The following is a 15,573-nucleotide window of genomic DNA, read 5'->3' as shown; positions in this document are numbered from 1 at the left end:
TCAAAAGGAAATAGCAATTATCAACTTATATGCACCCAATGTCAGTGCACCCAATTTCATCAAACATACTCTGAAGGACTTAAAAGCACATATAGACTCAAACACAGTGGTAGTGGGAGACTTTAATACCCCTCTATCACCAATAGATAGGTCATCCAAACAAAAACTCAACACAGAAATCCTAGAACTAAATGACACAATGTCAAATGGAACTAACTGATGTCTATAGACTATTTTATCCAACAAAAGCACAATATACATTCTTCTCAGCAACCAATGGAACTTTCTCCAAAATAGATTATATCTTAGGGCACAAAGCAAGCTTCAGTAAATATAAGAAAATAGAAATAATCCCCTGCATTCTATTTGATCATGAAGCAATAAAACAAGAACTCAACAACAAAATCAGCAGCAGAAAATATGCAAATAATTGGAGGCTAAATAACACATTACTTAATAATCAGTGGGTCATACAAGAAATGAGAGGAAATCAAAAGATTTCTGGAAACAAATGAAAATGAAAACACCATCTACAGAACATATGTGACACAGCAAAGGCAGACCTAAGAGGAAAGTTTATAGCCATGAGTGCATATATTACAAGGACAGAAAGATCCCAAGTCAATGACCTAATGTTACATCTCAAACTCCTAGAAAAACAAGAACAAGCAAATCCCAAAAAAAGCAGAAGGAGAGAAATAATAAAAAATAAGGGCCAAAATTAATTAAATAGAGATGAAAAAAATACAAGGAATCAATGAAAGAAAAAGCTGGTTCTTTGAAAAAATAAACAAGATTGACAGACCCCTGGCCAGGGGGTCTAACTAAAATGAGGAGGGGGAAAAAACCCAAATCAGTAAACTTAGAAATGCAAAAGGGGAGATAACAACAAACACAACAGAAAACCAGGGAATCATTAGAGACTACTTTGAGAAAATACATTCCAATAAATCTTGAAGAAAAGGACAAATTTCTAGATACTTATGACCATCAAAACTGAACCAAGATAATCTTAACCACCTAAAGAGATCTATAACATGAAATGAAATTGAAGTAGCAATAAAGAGTCTCTCAAAAAAGAAAAGTACAGGACTTCATGGATTCACTGCTGAATTCTATCAGACATTAAAGAAGAAATAATACCAACCCTCCTTAAAACTATTCCATGAAATTGAAAGGGAAGGAACACTACCTAACTCATTTTATGAAGCCAATATTACTCTCATCCCAAAACCAGACAAAGACACCTCCAAAGAGGAGACTATAGGCTAATCTCCTTAAAGAACATCGATACAAAAATCCTCAATAAAATAATGGCAAACCAAATCCAACAACACATCAGAAAGATCATTCACCATGACCAAGTCGGCTTCATCCCAAGAATGCAGGGGTGATTCAACATACACAAATCTATAAATGTAATACAGCACATTAATAGAAGCAAAGAAAAAACCGCTTGATCATCTCAATAAATGCAGAAAAAGCCTTTGACAGGATCCAACTCCACTCATGATAAAAGCTCTAAGAAAACTGGGAATAGAAGGAATGTACCTCAACATTGTACAGGCTATATATGACAAACCTACAGCCAACATTATACTTAATGGTGAAAAACTGAAACCATTTCCCCTATAATCAGAAATGAGACAAGGGTGCACACTATCCCCACTCCTATTCAACATAGTACTGGAATTCCTAGACAGAGCAATTAGGAAAGAAGAAGAAATAAAAGGAATACAAATAGGTAAAGAAACTGTCAAAATATCCCTATTTGCAGTCAACATGATCCTATATCTTAAAGACCCAAAAAACTCTACCCAAAGACTCCTAGACACAATAAACACCTACAGCAAGGTGGCAGGATACAAAATCAAATTACAAAAACCATTAGTTTTTCTATACACTAATAACGAACAAACTGAGAAAGAATATATGGAAACAATTCCATTTACAATAGCCTCAAAAAATCAAATACCTAGGAGTAAACTTAACAAAGGATGTGAATGACCTCTACAAGGAGTACTACAAACCCCTGAAGAAAGAGATTGAGGAAGACTACAGAAGGTGGAGAGATCTCCTGTGCTCATGGATTAGTAGAATCAACATAGTAAAAATGGTTATACTACCAAAAGCAATGTACAAGTTTAATGCAATTCCCATTAAAATCCCAATGACATTCATCACAGAGATTGAAAAATCTACCCTAAAGTTCATTTGGAAACACAAGAGACCTCGAATAGCCAAGGCAGTACTCAGGAAAAAGAGCAATGCTGGAGGTATCACATTACCCAACTTCAAACTATATTACAAAGCAATAGCAATAAAAACAGCATGGTACTGGCACAAAAACAGATATGAAGACCAGTGGAACTGAATAGATGACCCAGATATGAAGCCACACCTCTATGCCCACCTTATTTTTGACAAAGGCGCTAAAAATATACGATGGAGAAAAGACAGCCACTTCAACAGATGTTGTTGGGAAAACTGGTTTAACCATTTAACCATCTACAAAAAACTAAATCTAGATCCATGTTTATCACCCTGTACCAGTATCAACTCAGAATGGATCAAAGACCTTAATATCAGATCCAAAACTTTAAAGTTGGTACAGGAAAGATCAGGAAACGCTCTGGAAGTAATAGGTATAGGCAAGGACTTCCTTAATAGAACCCCAGCAGCACAGCAACTAAGAGATAGCATAGATAAATGGGACTTCATAAAACTAAAAAGCTTCTGCTCAACAAAAGAAATGGTCTCTAAACTGAAGAGACCACCCACAGAGTGGGAAAAAATATTTGCCAGCTACACATCAGACAAAGGACTGATAAACAGAATATACAGGGAACTCAAAAAAAACTAAACTCTCCCAAAATTAATGAACCAATAAAGAAATGGGCAAGTGAACTAAACAGAACTTTCTCAAAAGAAGAAATTCAAATGGCCAAAAAACACATGAAAAAATGCTCACCATCTCTAGCCATAAAGGAAATGCAAATCAAAACCACACTAAGATTCCACCTCACCCCGTTAGAACAGCCATCATCAAAAACATCAACAACAAAGAAGGTAACACACATGCACAGGAAATCAATGTGAGTCAACTCCCTGTATAGATATCCTTATCTCAACTAGCAAAAACCCTTGTTCCTTCCTATCATTGCTTATACTCTCTTTTCAACAAAATTAGAGATAAGGGCAAAATAGTTTCTGCCTGGTAGAGAGGGGGTGGGGGGAGAGGGAGAGGGAGGGGGTGGGGGAGTAAGGGAGAGAGCGGGGGGGGGGTGATAAATGACCCAAACATTGTATGCACATATGAATAAAAGAAAAAAGAACACATAAAGATTCCACCTCACCCCTGTTAGAATAGCCATCATTAAAAACACCACTAATAACAGGTGTTGGTGAGGATGTGGGGAAAAAGGAACCCTTGTACACTGCTGGTGGGAATGCAAGCAAGTGCAATCATTCTGGAAAATTTTGGAGGCTTCTTAAAAATCTAAACATAGAATGTGCCATATGATCCAGTAATCCCACTCCTGGGGATATACCCAAAGGAATGTGACACAGGTTAATCCAGAGGCACCTGCACATCCTTTTTTATTGCAGCACTATTCACAATAGCCAACTTATGGTAACAGCCAAGATGCCCCACTACTGATGAATGGATTAAGAAAATGTGGTATTTATACACAATGGAATTTTACTCCACCATGAAGAGGAATGAAATCTTATCATTTGCAGGCAAATGGATGGAACTGGAGAACATCATTCTGAGCGAGGTTAGCCAGGCTCAGAAGGCCAAAAATCATATGTTCTCCCTCATATGTGGACTTTAGATCTAGGGCAAATGCTTTAATGTGGTTGGAGTTGGGGCACATGATAAGGGGAGAGCACACCCAGGAGGTATGGGGATAGGTAATAAACACAAAACATGATAGTATTTGATGTCCCCACTGCAGAGGATCTAATACAGAAACCTTAAAGCAATAGAGGTCAACATGAGAAGGGGATCAAGAACTAGTGAAAAGGTCAGTTAGAGAAGAATCAACTTAGAAAGTAACACATTTGTACATGGAAGCCATGCTAAGAATCTCTCTGTATAGCTATCCTTAACTCAACTAGCAAAAACGCTTTGTCTTTCTTATTAATGCTTATGTTTTCTCTTCAATAAAATTAGAGAAAAGGGCAGAACAAGTTCTGCCTGGAAGTGAGGGGGTGGGGGGAGGGTGGGGGCAGGGGCCAGGGGGCAGAAATGACCCAAACAATGGATGCACATGGGAATAAATGAATTTAAATAATGGGTGCCTTATAAACCCAGGGCCTCTTCTTCTAACCCTCTCAGTTTGCTTAAATTGGCCCCCAAAATGGTTTTTATTGGCACTGACTCTCAAACCTGTCTGACACTTGTCCCCCAACATGGGATCACTTCCAGAATATCCAGGGTATCTATTTGTGGCAATAAGGGACAATTAAAGTCAGACCAGAGTGATTGGTCAATGGATATCTTCAAGAGGATACTGTTCAGAAACAATGGGAAACTTGTCAGAATAAAAGTAAAGCCATGCTGGGCATGGTGGCATGTGCCTGTAATCCCAGTGATTTGGGGGCTAAAACAGGAGGATCATGAGTTAAGGTCAGCCTGGGCTACATAGTGAGTTAGGCCAACATAAACTATATGAGACCGTATTAGAAACTATTAGATACAATCTAAACTAACAATACAATGGAGTCACTCCTGCCAGCCCTTCCAACTTTTAAAAAATTATTATTCATATGTGCATACAATGCTTGGGTCATTTCTGCCCCCTGCCCCCACTCCCTCCCTTACCACCCACTGCACCCCCTCCCTCTCCCCCCCACCTCCTCAATACCCAGCAGAAACTATTTTGCCCTTATCTCTAATTTTGTTGAAGAGAGAGTATAAGCAATAATAGGAAGGAACAAGGGTTTTTGCTAGTTGAGATAAGGATAGCTGTACAGGGAGTTGACTCACATTACTTTCCTGTGCATGTGTGTTACCTTCTAGGTTAATTCTTCTTGATCTAACCTTTTCTCTAGTTCCTGGTCCCCTTCTCCTATTGGCCTCAGTTGCTTTTAGGGTATCTGCTTTAGTTTCTCTATGTTGAGGGCAACAAATGCTAGCTAACTTTTTAGGTGCCTTACCTATCCTCATACCTCCCTGTGTGCTCTGGCTTTTATCTTGTGATCAAAGTTCAATCCCCTTGTTGTATTTGCCCTTGATCTAATGTCCACATATGAGGGAGAACATACGATTTTTGGTCTTTTGGGCCAGGCTAACCTCACTCAGAATGATGTTCTCCACTTTCATCCATTTACCAGCAAATGATAACATTTCGTTCTTCTTCATGGCTGCATAAAATTCCATTGTGTATAGATACCATATTTTCTTGATCCATTCGTCAGTCGTGGGGCATCTTGGCTGCAGCCCTTCCAACTTGAAGCCAAGAAATTAAAAAGAATGAGTCCTTATGTGTGGACATTTTGAATAGGCAACTTAGTTAGAGGATGTACACTGGCACATAGAGACTTTGATTAAATATACCTCCAAAAAACATTGAATGTGACAGCACAGGGTATAGCTCTTCTCAACTCTGAGGTCAAAATGATGAGACAAGCCATTCTCCAAAATCAGATGGCCCTGGATATTTTAACTGCTGCTCGACGGGGAATTTGTGCATTAATTAAAACAGAATGCTTCGGGTACATTCCAGACAACTCAGCAAATGTATCAGAGGTCCTCAAGGATCTCCACACCCAAACAGACATTATGTGTGGTCCTAAAATGAACTTTGGGGACCTACTTTCCTTTTGTTTTATAGGACATACCTGGTGGGAAAAGGCATTAATGTTCATCATCATCACAATAATAACAGGCATCTCCCTGTGTTGCCTGTACTGTTCTGCTAATCTAATGCCTGTCTGTGGAACTCTGTGCCTTCACAGTCTACGAACCACATCCTGACAGGCAATTCTGTCTGGTTACTGTGCCCCGTGACTGCACCTCTCACTGTCATGGACCACTAGACAGACCTGAATACTAAAAGGTGACTTGTTTTGCTCCATGGCCACCAATAGAGAGCAACAAACAACAACCCACTTTCAGTCTGTTGAACCCAAGAACAGATGCAAGAACTAAGGTAAGTTTCAATGGCATTTTTCCATTAACAACATTGTTTTAGTGTCTGCTCATTGTTCAATGGGAGTTTGCCTGGTGTTTCACCTGTAAATATACCATACTTTAGTCAGTCAAACCTTCTCAATTAAATACTTTTCCTTGTCTTTTTCCCTACCCCACATTATTCAACAATTTTCAGTGTGTTTCACTGTGTCTTGTTCCTACACAGATGTGATGTATTTCAGTATTATTCACTCTGGACTTGTTCTTGCGGATTCTGTAGCCAGGCATGCTGAAGGGGCTCCAGGCAGGGCGCAGCCGGCTTTTGCTGGCCTGATTTCCGCTTCACGACGGCAGCACACCTTTGCAGTTGTTGTGCTGCCGTAAGTCTACTTGGAGCCCTGCGCACGACGGTCCGCTGCAGATGCGCAGACATGGCGGCGGTCCTCTCCCAGCCGCGGCGGGGACACCAACAGGTCTGTATTTCTCTTTAGCGCCTACTGACATCTTAACAGTACTAAGATGTACTACACATGAATACAGAATGTCCACTGATTGGTGTCTTTCATTTCGTTCAGCGATGTTGTATAGTTTTCGAAGTGGAAGTCTTTTGTCTTTTTAAGTTTCGGACTTGAATACTTGTGATTGGGCTGTCCATGTTGCGGGAATCTCAAGCTGAGATATGGGACTGTGAGGCAGTTTAGTAGGAAGCAACGTTTTATTGTGCCAGCACAGACCCAGCGGACTCATGTCCAAAGGCTGAGCCCCGAGAACAAAGGGTTCTCACCTTACATACCCTTGCAAGCAGGTTACAGAAGCAAAAAGCAAAGCTCAACCCATATATGGAGATATACAGTTCTATAGGCTACTTTACCCCAGTGCTATATGACTTCCCCTTCCCCAGTGCTACATGACCCTCAGGTTTTGTCTCTCTGCTATGCCATTCCTACCTCCCTGCTACTTTATCAGAACTCAAGCCTAGTCTGTTTTTCTTCTGATTCTCCTCCCTTCTACATCCAGTTGCATATGTTTTGTGTATTGAAACGCTACTTTTTTCACATTTTAATTCTCTTGGCAAAAATTGACCATAAATTACCGAATTCCCAGTTCTATTGCATTAATCTTTTTTGGGGGGGGTCACATACTGAGGGCAGAATGTGCACGGGAGGAATAGGGAAAGGGAAGGAAACCTAAAACTTGAATGTGGTTGATGTGCTCACTGTGGAGGAGCGAATGTAGTAATCTTAAACTGGCAGAAGCCACTATGGGAAGGTGACTGGGAAGTAGTGAAGAGGTTGGTAGAGATGAACCAATGTGGGTTGTAATACACATATGTAAGCAATACTAGGAATCTCTCTGCATAGCTATCTTTATCTCAAACTGGCAAAACCACTATGTCTTTCTTATTATCTCTTATGTTTTCTCTTCAACAAAATTGGAGAATGAGGACAGAACAGGTTTTGCCCAAATCTGGGGGGGGAGGGGAGACAGTGGCCCAAATAATGTATACACATGTAAGTAAATGTAAAAATGATAAAATAAAATTTAAAAATAATAATTTAGCATATTTTTGAATTAGCATGCATTAATAATATGAAGGGGATTCACTGTAATACTTCCTTACCTGCCTACAGTGTACTTTGAACAAGGGCACCCCTTCCATTATATTCCCATTCTCCCTTTCTCCCCACATTCTTCAGTGTTTGGTGAGTTTCATTATGTCTCTTTATACATATGTGTGTGTATATATATATAATTATTATATATTATGTATAATATAAAAGTATTATAATTGTATATATTATATAGTTATATATAAATATACAGGTGGCATTATATTATATATACATACATGTGTGCACTTCACTCTTTGTTCACCTTTCGGTAAAAAATTTTAAATTTTTATTAGCATTTAATAGTTGTACAGAGGGATACATTGTGATATTTACATATGTGCTTACAATATATCTTAGATTTACCCCCTCCATTATTCTCCCTCCTTCCCACTTCTTAGAACAATTTCAACAGGTTTCATTCTTCTTTTTTCATATACGGTTACAAAATACAGCCACCACAGTCATACTAATTCCCCCTTTCCTTGTGCTCACCCATCTCCCACTGGTACCTCCTACCCTGGAAAAGACCTATTTTTCCCTCCTGCCTTCATCCTTTTAAAAAGTGTATATTGATAGTCCAAGGAGGTTTTGCCTTGGTACTTTAGGCCCATATATATCATGCTTTAATCAAATAGCCCCTCCCCCTTTACTTACTCATTCTCTATCACCATGCTCCCCTAATATTCAACAACTTACAGCACAGTACATTATATTATACTCATAATGAATTGTTTTAATATTTTTCATTCTCTACTATTTTCTTTATCTCTCCCATCTCCCATAGACCCCCCTAGACAGACTTGCTATTACAATTTTGTTCTCTCTCACTATATGTGTGTGTGTGTGTGTGTTCATATACGTATCTATATATACATTTAACTTATAGGTATAGGTTGCATATATGAGGGAAAACATCTGTCCTTTGACTTTTTGAGAATGGCTTACTTCGCTTAGCATTAAGCTCTCCAGCTCCATCCATTTACCTGCGAACAACATAATTTCATTCTTCTTTATATAGCTGAATAAAACTCCACTGTCTATAATACTACATTTTCTTTTTTTTAGAGTTTTTTTTAATTATATTATTATTGTACTAATAGTACATTGTGACATTTACAAAACTGCTTACAATATATCATAGTTGAATTCATACATCTATAATTCTCCTTTATCGTCCCTCCCACCATTCATGGAATAGTTTCAACAGGTCTCATTTTTTCATTCTCATGCATGAGTACATAATATTTCTACCATATTTACCCTCCTACATCATTTCCTTATATCCTCCCCCCTCCCATTGGTACCAACCCCCAGACAGGACCTGTTTTACCTTCCTGTACTCTGTTTTTGAAAAAAGACATATTCGTTTAAGATAGCTATACAGGAAGTTTCATTGTGGCCTTTCCATGTATATATATGTATTGTATACCGGATTGGTTCATTCCCTCTATTCTTCTCCATTCTACCTTAGTCCCCTTCTTATGTTGATTTCAACAAGTTTAAAATTCTGCTCAATCATCTTGATACTAGTAGATGTCTTTTTTTTTTTTTTAAACTCAGAGCCTACATCTTGAACCATTCTGCCAGCCCTGTTCTGTGTTGGATTCTTTTCAAGATAGGGTCTCTAGAGCTATTTGCCCAGGCTGGCTTCCAACTGCTATCCTCCTGATCTCTGCCTCCTGAGTAACTAGGATTATAGGCGTGAGCCACCGGCACCCAGATACTAGATGTCTTTAGACAGAAGCTTTTAATACAGGGTAGTTACCTGCACTTCAAGTAAAGTGAAAAACTACTTTTAAAATATTCATGATAGAACATACTCAAATTATCTCTAGAATTTTAACTGCTTCCTTGCATAAAAGCTATGAAAATGTCAGAACCAGTTCCATAAGGACATGAGGTGGTATTATTTGAGGTTGGAGAAGAAGGTGGTATCTGCTGAAGGTTCAAAGTAGTAGTTGGTGTGTGTGATCCTCTATCTTCATTTAATGCTAAATAGGAAATACCAGGTTGTAAGACCTTGTTCCCCAAATAAGATACATGCACTTCCATAAGGGTTTAGCTAATTTCCATAGCCCTGAATGAAACAGCTAACTTCCAGAAGAGGTAGAACTTGTTTTCTTGCCAGTGAGGTTGGAAATGAAGGTCCCTTCCACTGGATAAAACGAGGTTCAACTGTTTATCATGAGAGTAAGGTCTTAATGTGTTAACCTCATTATTATTTATGAAAAGAGGAGACCAGAAGTCAAAGACCATATATTTTCTTTTCCTGTGATCTCTGTCCCACAGCCATTTAGTTCTTTCTTTGTTTTGTTTTTTCCAAAGTATTGTAAATGAGAACCAATTTTAGGCATTTAATTTCAGACTCAGTTTGTCAGACCTTAAAGAACACACTGCCAAGATTTGGCACTGATGTATTATTTATTGTTTATCAGTAACAGAGCTCACTATAAATGGCATTTCTTTATAGAAGATAATTATCGGAAGCAGTGCCTTCCATAATTATGACAGTTATACTGTCATTAAAAAAAATAAAAGCATCTGCTAATAAAGCCCAACAGATACTGAAATTTTGGACTTAAGGTCAATACTTGAGGGTTTCAGAAAACAGCCACAGGCCAAATAAAATTATAGTGTTAAGTGTTGATTAGAAAAAATTTAAATTTAAATAGGGATTGCTAATCAAGTTAGACTTTATTTAGTAGCCAAAATTAAAATAATGTCAAATGTAATGAACTGTGACCAGGTTGTAAATAAATGTCACTTCAAGGCTGTGTTAATACATATAAAATTTTATATCAACTTATTCAAGGTATAAATTAAATTCCAATTTTGCAAATACTCCAGTACCTTTGTCACAAACCTAACTCACATTATCAGGAGCAGTGTCTTCCATAATGTATAAAGAACAAGATAGTTTTTGCCTACCATAGTGTTTATATTGGAGACAGTGAGTGATCTCCATGCCACACTAAGGGTGTATGTATTTATCAGGAACCGTATTTCTCATAATTTTCTTCATACAATGACATCTTCAAATCTTGAAGATCATTAGTATCTAACATGTATTCCCAGACTCCCTATAACTTTAAGTTTTAGTTACAGAAACATTTTGTGGTCATTGAGCATTTTGTGGATAAAGTCAACTGCTATAAAATAAAATTATTACTTCCTTTAAAAAACAGGTTTAAAAATTCTGTATTTATTCTTGTACAGAAAGTACATCAATCATGTTCACTTCAACTTCCTTCTTTTACCCTCCCTCTCCCAGTAGTGACCTTCCCTTAGCAAGACCTGTTTTTCATAATATTGCTTGTATTTTTTTTGCCACATTTTCTTAATCCATTCATCAATTCTATGGCATCTGGGCTGCTTCCAAAGCTTGGCTATTGTGAATAGTGCTGCAATAAACATGGGTGTGCAAGTGGCTCTATCGTATCCTGGAGCAGTATGTCTAGGAGTGGCATCACTGGAACCTATTTTATTTTTAATTTTTTGAGGAACCTCTATACTGTTTTCCATAGTGGTTGCACTAATTTACATTCCCACCAACAGTGTAGAAGGGTTCATTTTCCCCCACATCCTCACCAGCATTTCTTCTTGTTCGTGTTATTGATGATATTGACTATGGTGAAAATAGTTTTTAAGTACATACAAAAGTCTAAATGAACAGCATTCTGCCAGTCGATTTTTTTTTGTTGTTTTGATGGTGCCTCACGCATGCTAGGCACTTGCATGTAGCTAGTTGTTGTAGCTCTATCACTGATCTACCACCCCAGCCCCTGCCAGTCAGTTTTTTAAAATGATGAAACAGATGCTCCATTGTTCCTTGATATGGTTATTTATGTGACTGGTTTTCTACACAAGGGGAAAAGGGTTGATTAATTACAATTAACTGTGACATATCTCATGGGTAATAAAATCTTTGGGGAGGGCATAAGTTGGTACTTGGGGAAATAGGTTCCTGTCAAACACTTTGTGGAAAGTTAGTGCATCTTCTGCAAAAGTGTAGGATGACCATGGTACCTCGGGGTGCAGTATTCTGCCACTGTGTTTCTGTGAGGTCCTCATAGTGCTTGTACATCATGAAGGTGGTTACTTGGGCTTGGAGCCACAGGCCGTCACCATTAACACCAGGGTGAGTAGGAAGCCAATCCAAGATTAAATTAATAACTCTTGGCTATCAGGTCACTTGGCATTAAATTAGTACTGCCTAAACTGAGGTAACTGTATAATTTGTGATTTCTTTCATGCTATGCAGTAAGTAGACAGTTGTCAGTTATGATAAAGACACAACAGAATCTCAAACCCAGGCCTTCTAAACCCAAGCTTATTCCTTATCCCTTTGGGCAACATTTTTTTTTTGAGATGGGGGTCTTGCTATGTTGCCCAGGCTGGTCTTGAACTCCCGGGCTCAAGTGATCCTTCTGTCTCCTGAATAGCTGGTAGATGCCACTGCAGTTGTCTCTACTTGCTCTTTAATAAATTATTGGGTTTGATTTGCTTATATTTTGTTGAGGAATTTTGCTCATGAGAGAAATAGGTATATTGTTTTCCCATTTGTGATGTCTTTGTCTGATTAAGCTAATGCTAGCCTCATAGAACAAGATAGGAAGAACTTCTGCTACTATTTTCCAGGAAAGATCATAGAGAAATGATGGAACTTCCTCCTTTAGTGTTTAGTAGAGTTCACTAGTGAACCAATCGAGACATAATACTTTATGTTTTGGAAGGATAATAATTGACTCAATTTCTTTAATATAGATAGGCTTACTCAGATGTTCTATTTCTGTTTTTATTTTGTTTTTAATTTTTTTACTATAATATTTTTGTCCTGGAGTACGTTGTGACATTTACAAAAATTAAGTTCACTTTTTCATGCAGATAACTATTCCTTGAAAAGACCATCTTTTGCCTAATGATTTGTATTGGTATCTTTGCCAAAAATCAGTTGAATATAAATGTAAGGATTTATTTTGTAGTCTAAGTTGTGTTCCAATAATCTATATGTCAATGCTTTTTTTTTTTTTTTGCAGTACTGGGGTTTGAACTCAGAACCTCACACTTGCTCTCTGAGCCACTCTGCTGGCCCATTTTTGTAAAGGGTATTTTAGACATAGGGTATTTTGAAATATTTGCCCAGGCTGACTTTGAACCCTGATCATCTGTATTTCTGCCTCCTGAGTAGTTAGGATTACAGGCGTGAGCCACCAGCGCCTGGCTATGTCTATACTTTTGCCATTTACTGTAGTAATTACTATGGTCTTACAGTAAATTTTCCAATCAGTTAGAATAAGTTTTCCAGATTTTATACTTCTGTAAAATCATTTCAGCTGTTGCAAGTTGCTTATACAAATATAAATTTTAGGACCATTTTATCAATTTCTATTGGGATTTTACAGGAATTGGCTTGAATTTATAGACCAATTTGGGTACACTACCTTCTTGACTTGATTGTGCATTTCAATCATGAAATGATATGCTCATTCCATGAAAATGAAATGAATAATAAATGTAAATGCATTTATTATTGTCTGACTTCTCTCAATAGTGTTTTGTAGTTTTCAATAGTCCTTCTTTTATAAAATTTAACCCTAAGTATTTTATTCTTTTTGATGCTATGGTGAAATGGAATTATATTTTTAACTGCATTTTCAGATTGTTAATTGCTAGTAAATAAAATATAATTATTTTCTCTATTTAATAATATGCAATGCAAATTTATAAAACTCGGTTATTAGTTGTAGTGATTTTGTACATTCCTTGATATTTTCTAGAATAAAGATAATTTTAATTCTTCTTTTCTAATTCAGAAGCGTTCAGTGTCTTTTTAAATATTAACCTATTGTACTGGCTAAGAATCCAGTAAAATGTTGAACCAGAAGTGATGAAAGTGAACATCTGTGCCTTATTAACAATAAAGGTGAAACTATATTTCTTCAACATAATTAATGATGTTAACTCTGGCTCTCCCATAGATGTCATTTGTCAGATTGAGGAAATTTCCTTCTATTCCTGGTTTATTGAGGCTTTTTTATCATAAGTGTGTGTTGGATTTTTTCACTGAGGAAATCGTGTGATTTAGTGTTGTATTCTATTATTGTGCAATACATTAACTGAATTTTGAATATTAAATCAACCCTACATTCATGGGATTAATCCTACTTGATCATGGTATATCATCCTATTTAATATTGTGTGATTAAATTTGCTAATATGTTAAGTGTTGTGTCTATATCTATGAGAGATATAGTGGTTTGTAGTCTTTTCTTCTGAAGTCCTTGTCTGCTTTAGTGTTAGAATAGTACTGGCCTCACAGGATGAGTCAGGAAGTCTTCTCTTACCCTCTGAACCAGTTTATGAAGTACTGGTGTTATTTCTTTTTCAAATATCTTATAGAATTCACCAATGAAAGTACTTTTTTAAAAATTTCAGTACTGGTGTTTGAACTCAGGGCCTCAAGCTTGCTTGAGCCACTTGAGTCACTCTGCTAACCCTGAAACCATCTTTTCTTGGTGGAAATATTTCTGATTGGTAATTTAAACTATTTACTTTTATCATAGGTCTATTCAGATTTGTATTTCTTCTTAAATGTTTTGATAATTTGTGTCTTTCTAGGAATTTGTTCACTTCATCTAAGTTATTTCATTTGCTGACATAGTATGGTTAATAATATTCTCTTACAATCCTTACATTGTATCAGTACCAATATCCCCAATTTCCCTGCTAATTTTGGTAATTTGTGCCTGTTAGGTTTTTTTTTAATGGTTTTTCTACTTAAAGATTGTTAATTTTGTTTAGTTTTTTTCTCTAAGACCCAATTCTGATTTCGTTGCTTTTTTTTTCTCTTGTCTTACTGTTTTCTATTTCATTGATTCTCTAATTTTTAGTGTTTCCTTCTACTTGCTTTGGACCCCTCCCTTCCCCTGCCAATAGACTCTTCTCTCTTTTCAGATTTTAAAGGGCAGTCAGGGCTGAGAACCAGTAGCCTAGAGGTGTGATACCCAAAGTGGGGTTCTGTGACTAACAGGAGCAGCATCACTGTGGAATGACTGTGTTGGAAATGCACTTGTTCTCCAATTCCATCCATTTACCAGCGAATGATAACGTTTTGTTCTTCTTCATGGCCGCATAAAAATTCCATTGTGTATAGATACCACATTTTCTTAATCCATTCGTCAGTGCTGGGGCATCTTGGCTGTTTCCATAACTTGGCTATTGTGAACAGTGCTGCAATGAACATGGTGTGCAGGTGCCTCTGGAGTAACCTGAGTTGCATCCTTTGGGTACATCCCTAAGAGTGGGATTGCTGGATCATACGGCAGATCTATGTTTAGAATTTAGTTTTTTAAGTTCCCTATATATTCTGGTTATCAGTCCTTTGTCTGATGTGTAGCTGGAAAATATTTTCTCCCACTCTGTGGGTGTTCTCTTCAGTTTAGAGACCATTTCTTTTGATGAGCAGAAGCTTTTTAGTTTTATGAAGTCCCATTTATCTATGCTATCTCTTAGTTGCTGTGCTGCTGGGGTTCCGTTGAGAAAGTTCTTACCTATACCTACTAACTCCAGAGTATTTCCTACTCTTTCCTGTATCAACTTTAGAGTTTGGGGTCTGATATTAAGATCCTTGATCCATTTTGAGTTAATATTGGTATAGGGTGATATACATGGATCTAGTTTCAGTTTTTTGCAGACTGCTAACCAGTTTTCCCAGCAGTTTTTGTTGAAGAGGCTGCTTTTTCTCCATCGTATATTTTTAGTGCCTTTGTCAAAGACAAGTTGGTTATAGTTGTGTGGCTTCATAAGGTCCTCTATTCT

At 37.3% G+C, this 15,573-nt stretch overlaps 1 long non-coding RNA gene across 1 annotated transcript in view; it reads left to right on the top strand.

Annotated features, from left to right (window-relative positions):
* The first annotated feature begins 6,531 nt into the window (after window positions 1-6,531).
* Window positions 6,532-15,573, top strand: part of LOC141419894 (uncharacterized) — an 89,792-nt gene continuing 80,750 nt past the window's right edge. The window contains exon 1 of the long non-coding RNA XR_012444624.1: window positions 6,532-6,615. This is a non-coding gene — a long non-coding RNA (uncharacterized lncRNA). The remainder of the gene's footprint in view (window positions 6,616-15,573) is intronic.

Source organism: Castor canadensis, chromosome X (genome assembly GCF_047511655.1).
Source record: "Castor canadensis chromosome X, mCasCan1.hap1v2, whole genome shotgun sequence".
Taxonomy (NCBI): domain Eukaryota; kingdom Metazoa; phylum Chordata; class Mammalia; order Rodentia; family Castoridae; genus Castor; species Castor canadensis.
This window is presented reverse-complemented; position numbering and strand designations above follow the sequence as displayed.